We start from the raw sequence: 15,473 nt of genomic DNA, 5'->3' as shown, positions 1-15,473 counted from the left end.
CATTAATATAAAAAAATCATTAAAACAAATGTTGGAAGGAAGAGAAGAATAGTAAAGGAAACAAAATCTATAACAACAGAATAGAAAATATAAAACATGAAAAGTATTTCATACAATAAAATTACATAATTATACAGGATGTAAGGGGTATAAGTGCCGTCCTTTTCACAGTCGTCGGGGACGATCTACAGGATCAAAAAATGTCCATACAACATAAGATCAAAACTTGATAGTTTTCCCAGAAAAAAAAAATATTTCTTTTCTTATTTTACTTGCGTTATACTGCTTATGTCGTTAGTAACATTACGAAAACAATTACATCAGTAGGTATATCTAGCAAAGAGCTAATATTAGTTTAAATAAATATTTGTGTGTTCTATTACGTTTTCGTGAAATTAAATAAAAATGCGTGCTTAAATTTGTTAATATTCTGGCGTGAGAAACGTGGCAACGTGTTCAGCAGGCAGTACTCTGCACAGACGTAAGGACGAGTCAGCTGAGTTCAAGCTCCCTGTCCATAGCTCTACTGCCGAGCGGATGACAGTTCAGTACAGGGTATTCAATAAACAACTTACAATGTCATTCACAGTTTAGGAATATCAAATGTTATTAATTTATGGAGAAAGTCATCGTAATTCAAGTGAGGCAAGAAGGATGTACCGTCAACGTTTTCCTCAAAGAAGGTTACCTAATCGGCGGACTTTTGTAGCAGTTTCTCAACGATTTTTAGAAACTAGGAGTCTCTTAACCCGTTTCGAAAAGCACACAACCAGAAATTTGTTTAAAAATTATACTGCTTTACGGAAACGGGAGAGATTAAAATGGTGTATTAGAAAAAATGTTCGTGTTATTTTGTGAAGAAAACCATTATTGTTTATTTTTTTAGACATACAATAAAAAATGGAACAATATTATTACATAAAATGTAAATTTGCCATAATGTTCCATTAATGAAATTGAAAGTTTGTATTTGCTGCTCATTTTATGTAAACAACAGTATTATCATGGTTCGCTCCTACATTAGAACAGAGCATCTGTTTTGTATCGGCATGTCTGCACATTGAGCTGTACTGTGTAGGCCACTTATAAACCCACTCTTCCCTATCCAACAACGATATGAATTGCTACATGACTCAGTTTCGATAAAATGTGTAGATATAACCTTGTTATTGTCATATCACGAAATGTACAATTCTACCGCACGGTTCACGCGTGTAAACGAACTTCACTTGAAGACATTGCTGTGTTGTTTGTTCATTTCAAGTCGTCCGTCTACAATGTAGTCAACCTTACGAGGTGTGTATGACGTAGAAGTAAGATGTCTGTTTTTCGTACCATAGGTTGTGAATTCGCCTCTTCGTAGCATAAAATCATTTTTATTTTAGTTTTAATTTATTTATTTTAAATGATGAATGGTTTTGTTACTAATCTTTGTTGTGCCTGTCTTGTAAAATATTACTGCCCTGTCACCAGTGGACTATTAATAGACGAGACCTGCCTGTATATACAAAAATAATAGTTGTTGCACTTCCTGAAGAAACCGGAAACACATCACATATAAATAAAGAAAGAAACAAACAAATACATAAAGAAAAAAGGTCTGTGTTAGGGACTAGTATCTCGTCTACAAACCACTTAGGTCAACAATGATTGCCCTCATTTTGCGCAGAAAATCAGAAACCAAAAATAGCACGAGACCTGACTGGAATTGAGAATATGATGCACAATACATGAAAACTAGTCAATTAAGATAAAATGCCAACATAATTTTTAATTAACACAGTGAAGTAGTTGTTTATTTAAATAACTTAACAGTTGTTCAGTGATAAACAAGTGTTAAAAGAGTGTAATCAAGAATGAAGAAAAAAAAAAATGAAGATTGTCGGAAACTCGAACTTTGGACTAGTACTATTCACTCGTCTTGTAAACCCGTGCCGTAATGATCTACGCTATTGAAACTAATAGTTACAAATCAGTATAATACGTGGTTTTCCTCTTCATATTCGCTTCGATTGATTTTGTATTTATCAATTGTATTGTTATTTTCATTCTTCAGAGGGCCACATGTATCTATAATTATTAATCCTCTGTTCTATGTTATAACATATTTCAGAAAACAAAATACAGCAAATTTAAATGGTGTAATTGTGTTACCTGGTGAACGGCAGCTTTGGCGAGACGAGCATGCGCAGTATTATATATTTGGAACTTTTAACTTGTCGGCGGCGCATTCTTTTTGCCGCGAAGTGTACATACATATCGAATTTTATTTCTTCAATTCGAATAAAAACATTCCATGCGATTATTAGATTTTGCTTAAATCCTCTGTCAATCCTTTAAGGGGACTTATGAATAAAATTAGAGCAACTTTGATAAAATACAGTATTTTTAATCTACCTAAAGATTATATATATATATATATATATATATATATAATTATGATGTACCGAAGTACATATGATATTTCCGTGCAGATATTCTGCGTCATCATATGATGAAAGATGAGTGGAATGGAGAAAAATTCTCTCTGGCACCGGGATTTGAACCCGGGTTTTCAGCTCTACGTGCTGACGCTCTATCCACTTAGCCACACCGGATTCCCATCTCGATGTCGGATCGAATCCTCTCAGTTTAAGTTCCACCGCTTGGTACATAGAACCAAGGACCCAGGTTTGATCCCCGGCGCCGGAGCGAATTTTTCTCCTCTAATATTAATTTTTACTGTAACAGACATATTCTGTAGGACCTAAAAATTAATCTTTACATAAATTTTTCGAGCAACAGTCCATATTAACACGGCCACCAAGTCACTCAACTGAGTGCGCTCCTCGTATAATGGCAAATGACTTAATATAAAAATGTCAACATACATGTCGAACTTGGAGTCAGGCCACAAAGGGAGAAACACTGGAGGGGGGATTCTATCCGGTGCTGTGGATTGAACTTCGCCGTAGCTGAATGGTTAGAGCGCTTGATACGTAGAACTAAGGACCCGAGTTCGATCCCCGGCGGCGGAGAGAATTTTTCTCCTCTAATATTAATTAATAAATATTAAAATATTTTTAGTTTTTCCCTTTAAAAACTTGAATTTTTCCTCTATCATAAAATGTCATCACTTTACCCATTCCGTCCTTTTTAATGTCACCAGCGGAAATTTTTAAAAGGCGTTCACATTGCATTTAAACATCCGGTGTAACCATGAATTGCTGTTTTTTCAGTTCTTCATTTTTCAACGTTTTGCTGCCTATATAAAATGCTCCTTGCGAGTTGCGACACAATTCGTACCCGAGAATGTAATAAGTACAGAGATTAAACTTTGGTCTATTTTTTATATGAAATTAGCTTTATAATAAATTTTAATAGGTTAAATTAAAATAATGATGAATTATTTTAAAAATAATGGAAGTAAAATTCAACATTTCATATTTCAATTGAATTCTATAAAATATCCCACAACGAAACAATAACAAATTATAACAATAAAGAAGAGAGCGTCCACACCTGTGGAGTAACGGTTAGCGCGACTGGCCACGAAACCAGGTGGCCCAGGTTCGACTCCCGGTTGGGGCATGTTACATGGTTGAGGTTTTTTCCGGGGTTTTCCCTCAACCCAACATGAACAAATGCCGGGTAACTTTAGGTGCTGGACCTCGGACTCATTTCACCGGCATTATCACCTTAATCTCATTCAGACGCTAAATAACCTGAGATGTTGATAAAGCGTCGTAAAATAACCTACTAAAATAAATAAAAAATAAAAGAAGAGAGCCAGTTTATAAAATAAATCTTTCTGGTTGGTATTAATGACGCAGGTTGACGAATTCCTCTCTCATCGTGAAGTGTTGACATCATGAAGGACAATTCAGGTGTGATATCTTGACACGTCACTGATGCAAGGAAGTAAGTTGAAATAAATACCAACCAAACACTTCAGAAAAAAAAAACGAACTCTGCAATACAAGAGTTTTCATAATGGTCAGTTTTGTTCTCAGCCATTTTAAATGTTTGTACACTCATTATGTAGACAATTCTGAATACGTTTCTTACTTGTGGAAATTTTAGTGTTGATATCCGAAACCCGTTGCAATTTATCTGTTTTATGGTATTGTGAGTAGTGATATTACCAATTAAAACTGATCAAATTACTTTGTTTCAGAGAAAATGTTCTTGTAAATAGGCTATATTCGTAGAGCAGGGTACAATGTATAGTGGTTGCCTATTTATAAGGAGGCTGTATCTAATTCAGTGATGGGCAAACTTTTATGGAAACGGAGCAAAAGAAAGAAGAAATACATGAGGCGGGGTAACATTGTTTATTGGAAAGCTGCAGTGGTATAGTTTACGAAACTTAATGAAGTGATATAAGAAGTAAAGTGAGCTAGGAGTAGGAAGTAACCATGATACATGCCAGTAAGATCTAAGAAGTAGGAAAGAAAGGTTGAAACGGTTGGAATATACAGGGTGTTTCCGAGGTGGTGTTACAAACTTTAAGGGATGATGGCGAAGGGCACATGTATCAATTTGAGGTAAGGAACCCTGGTCTGGAAATGACCGAGTCGAAAGTTACAAGAAAAAATAGTTGTGTGGAAATGAAATAATTTTATTCCTCTGTACACCTTATTTATGTGTATTTATCTGTACATCTTACACATACTGTATTCATCTGACGTTGTTTACGTTGTCTACTTACAGTATTCCATTCAGTGCGCTGTCTGAGGGTTGGGGACAGGAAACTACACTAAAGCAATGCATATAGCGTAATGTGTAACGGACATGGTCGGTCCTGATATGCACGTCCGTAGACAGCAGTGTATGTGTACAAGTTGCAGTGTCCAGTCGATCAGTCCTAGTGAAATGGAGGAGCACGAGAGCGGAATAAGGAGACCTGATTTTCGAATACGGATGAGTCCATGGGAACAATAGACAAGCTCACAGATTGTATTGGCCAAGTATCCGCGTAGGAGACATCCGCCCCATACCACATTTCCACGACTGTTCCAAAGGTTAAGGGAAGGAGGGCACGTGTTGCCAAATTACAATTCCATTTCCACACAACTATTTTTGCTTATAACTTTCGACTCAGTCATTTCCGGACCATGGTTTCTTATCTCAAATTGATACATGTGCCCTTCGCCATCATCCCTGAAAGTTTGTAACACCATCTCGGAAACACCCTGTATAGTTGGTGTAGTGAAAATTGATTCTGGAATAAATAGTAAACGTAGTATAAGGGATAGGAAATTAGATTTAAATAGGTTTTGAGTATATATAGTGTAGGACGAGTAAATACGAAATAGACGAAGTGATAATGAGAAAAGATAGGATATGGAAGGACACTTTGTAGAACAATGGAAGATAAGTGCATGAGTCGTTTAAATTTGTCATTTGTAAAATAGAACCGCGAGCACGTTTTCTACCAATCCTTTGTTCTTGGTAAACTTTCTTAAAAGTGTACAAATAAAGTTTTAATGTAATATGACTTCATCTTTAGGCTGTGTATAGGCAGAGGAAGACCGTTTGATCAAGAATAAATACTGATTTTCAAGAGTTCAAGTTTAAAGGAAGATTTTGCATGTCAAAATTTAAATTTTAAAGATAATACAGGGACATCATTTTATTTTTATTTCAATTTTTATTGTACCTGAGTTTTTTAATGTACTTCACTCCCACCCCTTCTACGTCCTCCACACAGAACCATATACAGTCATAGTAGCGTTACGGTCATAGTAAACAGTACGTTCCAAAAATATGTTCGCGTTTTCCAGTGACGAAAGAGTTTTCAATATTGAATCATTTTCGCACAGGTACTGTCGTCCATTTGCCTACGTCGTATCCCGGTTTCCCCCCACCAGCTTTTATTCGCCAGCTAGTGGCTGGGCTGTCTTAGCTCTTTTCTGAGAACATTAATTTCTGTTAGGAATTGGACGTCTACGTAATATTGTACGACTGTTTAAAATAACTTAAATAAAAGGGTCTTGTTAAGTAATTAACTGTCACGTGATTTCCTCCCTTTCTACAACCCTACGACATAACCACTTGGACGGACAGTAGATAGTATGTCTGAGTAATTTTATCTTTTCAGATCGGGCGGAAGTGAAGATTGAATTTACAGTACGTAACATACTCTTTTATAGAGTAAGTACAGAATTATTTCAACATGAGTTACTAGTACGAGGAACGAAAATGGTAATTGGGATTATGTACAGTAGTCTATAGTGCGATAATATACACATTAGAACTGAAGCCTGTATCGAAATGAACGGCCACCATTTTCAAAAATGTGTTTAAATATCCATATTATGATTATTTTTCAATTTAACTTCATTCTCTATATTGTACGCTAATGTGCTGTAGACAGTATAATATATAGTGCATAATGAATACGTCCACATGGACAGCTCAGTTCGTGAGTAAAAACACTCATTGTTAATACTGTACTGTATTTTGATTAAACAAAAACCTAATGAAAACGATCAAACTCAAAAGCGAGATATTTCCTAGTTTACGTAAATGGATGAACTACTTTTCTTCCCTCCTATACCTAGTGAAGTGATTTGTTTGTATATTACGTCAGTATCATCGAACTCCAGTCGAGGAAGGGGGTAGCAAACGGCGTTGATCCAGAGGTATAGGCAAGTTAATATTAAAAATGTTAGTAAAAATAAAATGATGTCCCTGTATTACGTAAATACATATCACAGCTCTCTTCTTAGAGTTCGACAAAATTGTCGCTCGTTATATTTCCAATTGGTATCAGTAGTAGCCTACCAGACCAGTGTTGAGCACACGTGTGGAGTTGTTTAAATTTATTTTGAATTTACTTACTTCGTCAAATTAGAAGAAACTGTCTAAATAGTAATAGGGTAAAGGTTGGTAACACTGTGACACGAGTAATATTGTGATACTTCTTTTCGAGAATTTATTACAATTTTACTGAGCGAGAGAAGAACCGGTTTTGTGCAGAAACTTGTCCACGAACATTCCCTTAATACGTTGACGCAAAAAAACCGATCTTCCTCTCTGTCAGTAAAGTTGTAATAAATTCGCAAACAGAACTATCACAATATTATTAACCTTTACCCTATATCGTTTTCTTCTCTTACTTTTTGAGAAACATGATGCATTCAACATTTTAATGGAGCCTTAATAACCATCAACCAGGTTTTCACTATCACGAAAACCCAAAAACATACGAGATTAAAAGCTTATAAAGTTCTAGCAAGACCTGTCCTCATGTATGATAGTAAGGCCTGGACTGTCCGAAACTCAGATGTTCAACGCCTAACAACTGCAGAAATGAGATTTCTAAGGAGGACTGCCGGCTACAGCTTGCTTGACCACAAAAGGAACGAACTAATTACAAAAGAATTTAAAATTACACCTATTTATGAACATCTCAACCACTATAGACAGAAATGGCTTAACCATGTCAATAACATGGACCGTTCCAGACTCCCAAGACAAATTCTCCGCTATATACCACATGGAAGACGATCTTTGGGACGCCCCCTGAAAAGATGGACGGATACCGTAACAGGCCACTAGGCGTAATACCTGCAAGGACGATGATGATGCAAAGATAGTTTCGGGAAATTTTTACAACAATGAAACAGATAAATGTTGAATATTTTGTGTGCGTCACAGACTATGATTTCTTTCTTCTTAATTAAATAAATGCAAAATTAAATAGTACTTAAATCTGATTTTAGTACTAGAACACTACATTTTTTCGCAATATTCTAAAACAGAATTTGTTAATATGATTGCTTTTCACTTGTAAAATATGCTAGTCGTGACAAATTAGTAAAATTGTGTTATACAAAAGAAATTACTGAGACTTGTCGTTTGTCATCCATATATTGGTAAATTGTCACTTGTCACTAGTATCTTTTATGCAATAGGCCCCTGCAGTCATAACAATTTTAGATAGGAATTTTCGTATTGCTCATATTTTATCAATTTTTTCATAACATATCAATTAAAGTAAGATAATTGAATTTTGTTTGTACTGCTAATTTCTTTGGCAATTTACGTCGCATAAGGGATCTCCTTTTTATTTTCAAAATATGGTTATTCTGTACATAATGAAATAGATTTGTTGCATACTTGATCTGCAGGCATTCTGGACACATCCTATTTCAAAGCTGTAATAATAATTTCTACGACGCTTGTGGTACCTATTTATCTCTTCTCTTATTGTTTTCTTTGTCTGGCAGTAAGTAGCATGCCATTGCAACTCAATTTGATAGCTTTAAAGTCATGTATCTAATCAGTTGTGACAGTGAAATACGATAAATCTAAGTTCAAGGAAATAGATAATTGCCTGCACATGTTATTGCGTACTAGAGAAAATGCATTTGAGGCTCTGAATTCTTCTTCCTTAAAGCAAGTCACGTTAGAGCTGAGAAAATGAATTCCTCACGAAATTGAATCAGTTAAGAGCCCTCATTCCTCTCTTCCTTAGACTCGAGCCCTGCTTATCTCATTAATATGCATAGCCGAAGCGTTTTGGTCCGTTCCGCTAGAGAGATCAGATTTCCTACCTCTAGGTGACACATTTACATTTTTTATACCTCGAGAGGGCGTTCATCCTGGAAGTATTTCGTTCTTCTACGATGTTCGACCTGGGAAAACTTCTACAGGACGTTAGGTAGGTAATTTGAAATTAGTTATTTTCTGTCTTCTAGTGACCTTTCCCGTCAAACGCGACTAGTTAGGTGGTGTGATTGTCAGCTGTTTCCATGACCCACTCTAACCAGTCCCTCAAGCTTCTCGGCCAAAGCGCTATTGGACAGGTTCTTGTCACCCTTAGCTTCCTAGACAGCAAAGGACTTAAATACGCTTTAGAAAACCTATAATGATATTCATTGCATTTTATAGCCTATAGACGCTTCTTACGTTTTCATCTTCTTTTTTCACCTCCTCCTTCGCCTCTTTCTCCTACTCGCCTTCCTCCAATGATCCGTTTTCTCCTCTCACCCATTCTTTCTGCACCAAGGATTAGTTGGTCCTCAAAATTGCATTTTTTTCCGCTATTTTTTTAAATACCGATATATTATTAGGTTGATGCTGAAGTTCGAAGTGTTTTTATCGTCATCACAACACTGCATTCTTGGGGAATTGTTTATTATTTGTCATTTGTTATTTGGAGTGTTGTGCTTGTAAATAATAATAATAATAATAATAATAATAATAATAATAATAATAATAATAATGTATTTATTCACACTGCAAATGGGTAAATACCCGGTGGCATTGGTAGCTAATTACACTCAATAATGGCAATTAATAATAAACATGAGTAATAAAAGTACAATTAATAATAATAATAATAATAATAATAATAATAATAATGTATTTATTCACACTGCGAATGGGTAAATACCCGGTAGCAGTGGTAACTAATTACACTCAATAATGGCAATTAATAATAAACATAAGTAATAAAAATACAATTAATAATAATAATAATAATAATACTCAGCTGGCTACGGACTGGAAGGTCCGGGGTTCGATCCCAGGTGGTGACAGGATTTTTTTCTCGTTGCCAAACTTTCAGAATGGCCCCGAGGTTCACTCAGCCTCCTATAAAATTGAGTACCGGGTCTTTCCCGGGAGTAAAAGGCGGTCAGAGCGTGGTGCCGACCACACCACCTCATTCCAGTGCCGAGGTCATGGAAAGCATGGGGCTCTACCTCCATGCCTCCCAAATGCCTTCATGGTATGTTACGGGGATACCTTAATAATAATAATAATAATAATAATAATAATAATATATGTATTTATTCACACTGCAAATGGGTAAATACCGGTGGCAGTGGTAACTAATTACACTCAACAATGGCAATTAATAATAAATACAAGTAATAAAAATACAATTAATAATAATAATAATAATAATAATAATAACAATAACAAGGAGCATCCTAAATTAAATGAAGTACGATCACTTAAAATAATATTTAAAGTAAATCTAATTTGTATCTTAACCCTAAGTTCGAACTAAAACCCACGAGTATATGTTCATACCTGCACAAGTACCTTTCATCACTATACTCATTTCGCTTTCACTGTTCACATACTTTGCACTACTACTGTAAACTATAAAACTTCACTGACACAAACACACTTTACTTACATAGGAAATAATAACAATAATAATAATAATAATAATAATAATAATAATAACAATAACAATAACAATAATAACAAGGAGCATCCTAAATTAAATGAAGCACGATCACTTAAAATAATATTTAAAGTAAATCTAATTTGTATCTTAACCCTAAGTTCGAACTAAAACCCACGAGTATATGTTCATACCTGCACAAGTACCTTTCATCACTATACTCATTTCGCTTTCACTGTTCACATACTTTGCACTACTACTGTAAACTATAAAACTTCACTGACACAAACACACTTTACTTACATAGGAAATAATAACAATAATAATAATAATAATAATAATAATAATATATGTATGTATTTATTTACACTGCAAATGGGTAAATACACGGGGGCAGTGGTAACTAATTACACTCAATAATGGCAATTAATAATAAACACAAGTAATAAAAATACAGTTAATAGTAATAATAATAATAAATAATAATAATAATAATAATAATAATAATAATAATAATAATGTATGCATTTCTTTACACTGCAAATAGGTAAATACCCGGTGCCAATGGTAACTAATTACACTCAATAATGAGAGTTAATAATAAACACAAGTAATAAAAAACACAATTAATAGTAATACTAATAATAATAACTAATAATAATAATAATAATAATAATAATAACAAGGAGCATCCTAAATTAAATGAAGCACGATCACTTAAAATAACATTTAAAGTAAATCTAATTTGTATCTTAACCCTAAATTCGAACTAAAACCCACCAGTATATGTTCATACATGCACAAGTACTTTTCAGCACTACACTCATTTCGCTGTCAAATCACTCAATGCACTGGAACTACGACATATTTCACTGATACTATCCTGATTTCACTAACACTTCAAAACATTTCACTGTTCAAATACTTTGCACTACCACTGTAAACTATAAAACTTCACTGACACAAACACACTTTACTTACGCAGGAAATAATAATAATAATAATAATAATAATAATAATAATAATAATAATAATAATGGCTTTATTTAACCTGGCAGGATTAAAACTTGCTTACAAAGTTGAACATACATTTAAATACGCCTTGAATTTTGCGGATTTGAAGAAAGTTTGTGCTATTTCCGGGCTAAAGAAGTTGGAGTGTTAAGTAGAAAAAACTAACACTTCTGATTTATTCTCATGTTTGAGTTTAATAGAGGAGGAAAGGCAGCAGACGCGGCTCGAAACATTTGTGTCGTGTACGGGAAGAATACCAGCGGAGAAAACACTGCAAGAAAATGGTTCTTGTCATTTCAACACACAACACCTCGTACAAAATTAGTGTCCATCCACAGAAGATGATGTTATGCGTCTGGTGAGATAAAGAAAGCGTCGTGTATTACGAATAGCTTTCCAGGAATGTAACCGTAACTGATGACATTTATTGCCAACAGCTCAGACGCCTTGCGGCCGCAATTCAAGAAAAACGACTGGAAAGACTGTATCAAATACTGCTGCAGCACGATAATGCACACCCAGCAGCTTGGTTTGTGAGGTGACTCCACATCCCCCATATTCTCCCGTTCTTCCGTCCTCAAATTTCCACCTCTTCCAATCCATTTTCAACAATCTTGAAGGGAAATTCTTTGATAATGAAAATGCTTTATAAATTTGGCTTGACGACTTTTTAAGTCCAAACCAGCAGAATTCTTCAGACGCGGAATCGAAAAACTACCCCAGCGTTGACAGAGAGAGTCATAGATAATGTAGGAGAATATATTACGGATTAAGTTCTGTTCCTATTCATTTGAAATAAAAAAATTTGTTACAGCGAAAAAGGTACGAAGTTTTGCATCAATCCAATATAATCACAATAAAAGTTATTTTTTGTCACTTTGAACTTCATTAAGGTTCCCTCTGATGATGAATGTGTGCTGTTTGTTCATAGCTCTTAAAAATTGAGGACGGAAGGGGACAACGCCAGAGACGTTCTGAAGATTTCTTTCAAAGTAAAACGTTTATGCCTTTAGCATTCCAGAAATCTGAGGCCTATTTCACCATTCATGAAAGAGTCCTCATCTGTGGAGTAACGGTTAGCGCGTCTGGCCGCGAAACCAGGTGGCCCGGGTTCGATTCCCAATCGGGGCAAGTTACCTGGTTGAGGTTTTTTCCGTGGTTTTCCCTCAACACAATATGAGCAAATGCTGGGTAACTTTCGGTGCTGGACCCCGGATTCATTTCACCGGCATTATCACCATTTCATTCAGACGCTAAATAACCTAAGCTGTTGATAAAGCGTCGCAAAATAACCTACGCAAATAAAAATAGAAAATTCATGAAAGACAGTGTACAAAAGATGAAAAAAAAATCTGGTAGATCAACCATGTCATCATTGATTATTTACAATCACTTTTCTCGACGTTAGAGTTGATTCTGCCCCAATTTTTTTTATAAAGTGAATTATTTTTACGCGAAATTGCAAAATTCGTATGGCTATTCTGGTTTCACATGATGAGACAATTATTCTATTTGTTAATTCTCCGACACACGCGGAACGTCTGTTCCTACCCATCTCTTCCGCATACACATATTGGAGGAGGTGACGTTGATCATGATGATAATCTCAATTTCAAAGTCTCAAAATGCATGCCAATACTAGGATCAATCTAGGAAAGAAAACCGTAACCTTTGGAGAGAAAGAGTACACGGCTAGATGTCAAATGTCGCCCATTAAAATTACTGTAATTAATATCTTAGAGAAGTCGCACCTGTGGAAAGTATGAGATTTACACTTTTAAACATACTGGAGTCAATGTCTTCGCCTCATTTGTCTGCCGCAGTACTGAGGTCAGGTGATCAGTGACAGGGTGGTTATCTAGCATAATTAAAGAGAAAGTTGATGTAGCGTACGGGCCCGTCCCCCTGAAGACCCATAAACCGAGAGGATTACTTCTTGGCAGACTTTATGTGATAGAATCAACCTAGCAGTTGTCTATTCTTCCTGGGTTTGTTCCTGACATGATGTAAGATGTTGATAGACGAGACTGCTGTGGAAACAGCTTCGTGTAAGTCTAAATCCAGCCTCTAAATTATAGAGAACGATCAGCTGATTTATCATGGTCCAAAGCGTGTAAAATGGACAGACAAAATAAGAAATGAAGCTGTGCTAGAAAGAGTAGTTCAAGAAAGAGTAATGCTGAAACTGATCTGGAAAAGAAAAATAAATTGGCTGGATTACTGGCTAAGAAGAAACTGCCGTCGACACCTGTGGAGTAACGGTTAGCGCGTCTGGCCGCGAAACCAGGTGGCCCCGGTTCGATTCCCGGTCGGTGCAAATTACCTGGTTGATGTTTTTTTTCCAGGGTTTTCCCTCAACCCAATATGAGCAAATGCTGGGTAACTTTCGGTACTGGACCCCGGACTCATTTCACCGGCATTATCACCTTCATTTCATTCAGACGCTAAATAACCGAAGATGTTGATAACACGTCGTAAAATAACCTACTAAAATAATAGTACATTATGCAACGAGCTTATAATTGTAGTAATTAAGACGCAAGTATGTTTGTTTTTCATACGAGCGTCTTAATTATCATTATAGGCAAGTTTCATACGACTTTTTACGCTCGACCATATTTCTAACTTGAAATTATTCATAAGTTTTCATGTTATGATTATGTAAGTCACGAAAGGAACTGACCTGAATTGTGAGATGTGCGCAGACGCGAAAGTATTGATTTTTTCCGAGGCACGAATATCGTTGACCTTGATATAACCTAGAGAACATTAGTCTTGATATAACCTGGAAATTGATTTAGAATTGAAAAACGAGATGACAAATTGAATTTATTTGAATATTATTTACAATTAACGCTAATTATTACAGTAACAGAACATAACCTTCTGCGACAGTATTGGATTTCCAGCCTCCGTGACATTTCCCTAGTTGTCTTTCGATTGCATATCCGAGAATAATCGAAAACCTGAACTTTAATGAATAGGTGTATTTTAATGACATGCATTAAAGGACTGCTACCAGGTGTATAATTACTACATTTCGACATGGTCGAGCATAAAAAAATAAAAGAAACTGCCTACTGAAGAATACGCTGGAAAGAATGGTGAACGGGAGAAAAGTTCTGGGCAGAATAAGATGATAGACGACATTAAGATACATGGATCATATACGGACACTGAGGGGATGGCGGAAAAGAGGGGAGATTGGAGAATGCTGGGTTTGCAGTGAAAGACCTGCCCTTAGGCAGAAAACTATGAATGAATGAACTGAGGTTTGAAGGAGTGCCGTGAAGAGCTGTGAGCAGTCTTTGTAAACAGTTTTTTTTGCTGTGAAATGTGTCTACTTATGTGACATTTGCTATTTCTTAAATATTTTTTAACGTTGAATAAAATGTGTATAAATTAATATCCGAAATACTGCAAGAATAATTACACTTTACTGCTACGTTTACGATGTTGAATTTGACATTCTTGTTACTCAAGTTAGTCACATTCTCCGCTTTTAGACTGAAATGTCTATGCTCGAGAGTTACATGAATAAAATGTTACGAAAATTTTGACATCTGACGTCACTTAGCAAAGACAACCGCTACCTGTAATGGAATGATTTACATACATACCCTATAGATTCTCCTGTGGGCCGCCTTCAAATTCCCTTACAGTCTGCAGAACTACTTTTACCTTTTTCATGTAGGCATCACCGCTGGTCCTCAACCCCGGTCTCACGAGCTACCATGAGCCCACGGTACACAGCACTATCACCAGCAACTAATGACCACATACCACGGGGTCCAAGTTCGTTGGTGGCCTGCAGCTGGCTCTACATCGAAGCAAGCCCAAAATCTTTAAAAAAAAAAAAAAGAACAGATGATGAAAGAGGGGAAGTGTAATTATGATGGCGATTACCCAGTAATTCTCTTTCAATTATTGGTTGAAGGAAAATCTCTAACAAAACATCAACTGGGTAACTTGTTCCAACCAGGATTTGAATCCGGGCAAACTCGTTTCACAGTCAGACACTTTAACCGTTACTCCACAGCGGTGAACCATAAAGTCCCATACTGATGAATGGTTAATATTGCATATGTACATTTTTGGGTTCTGGCATAATCAGAGAAAGCAAAAGAAAAGCAGGCCTACTAATCTGATAGACAGGAGACAGTCTATAATGAGGATTACGTAAGTGTAGTTCCTAAGACATTTCTCTAGCCCGCGCTACGAGCGTGCTAAACTAGCCCCGGCTATCGACTGATTACTTGTACAGGATTCATATCATATCATATCATATCATATCATATCATATCATATCATATCATATATCACATCCCAT

The 15,473-nt window shown here is 35.8% G+C and overlaps 1 protein-coding gene across 3 annotated transcripts in view; it reads left to right on the top strand.

Moving 5' to 3' along the window:
- LOC138695456 (neuroblastoma suppressor of tumorigenicity 1-like) overlaps positions 1-15,473 on the top strand; it is a 98,308-nt gene that overhangs the window by 13,215 nt on the left and 69,620 nt on the right. Inside the window, exon 1 of one of the 3 annotated variants that reach the window (XM_069819803.1) lies at positions 1,278-1,296. The exons of the other annotated variants lie outside the window; for them this stretch is intronic. The gene's annotated coding sequence lies outside the window, so the exon portion shown is untranslated. Of the gene's footprint in view, positions 1-1,277; positions 1,297-15,473 lie in introns of those variants that run through there. 3 annotated transcript variants of the gene reach the window in all.

The sequence above is a fragment of the Periplaneta americana genome, chromosome 1 (genome assembly GCF_040183065.1).
Source record: "Periplaneta americana isolate PAMFEO1 chromosome 1, P.americana_PAMFEO1_priV1, whole genome shotgun sequence".
Lineage (NCBI taxonomy): Eukaryota > Metazoa > Arthropoda > Insecta > Blattodea > Blattidae > Periplaneta > Periplaneta americana.
The sequence above is the reverse complement of the archived record's forward strand: the minus strand, read 5'-3'. Positions and strand labels throughout refer to the sequence as shown.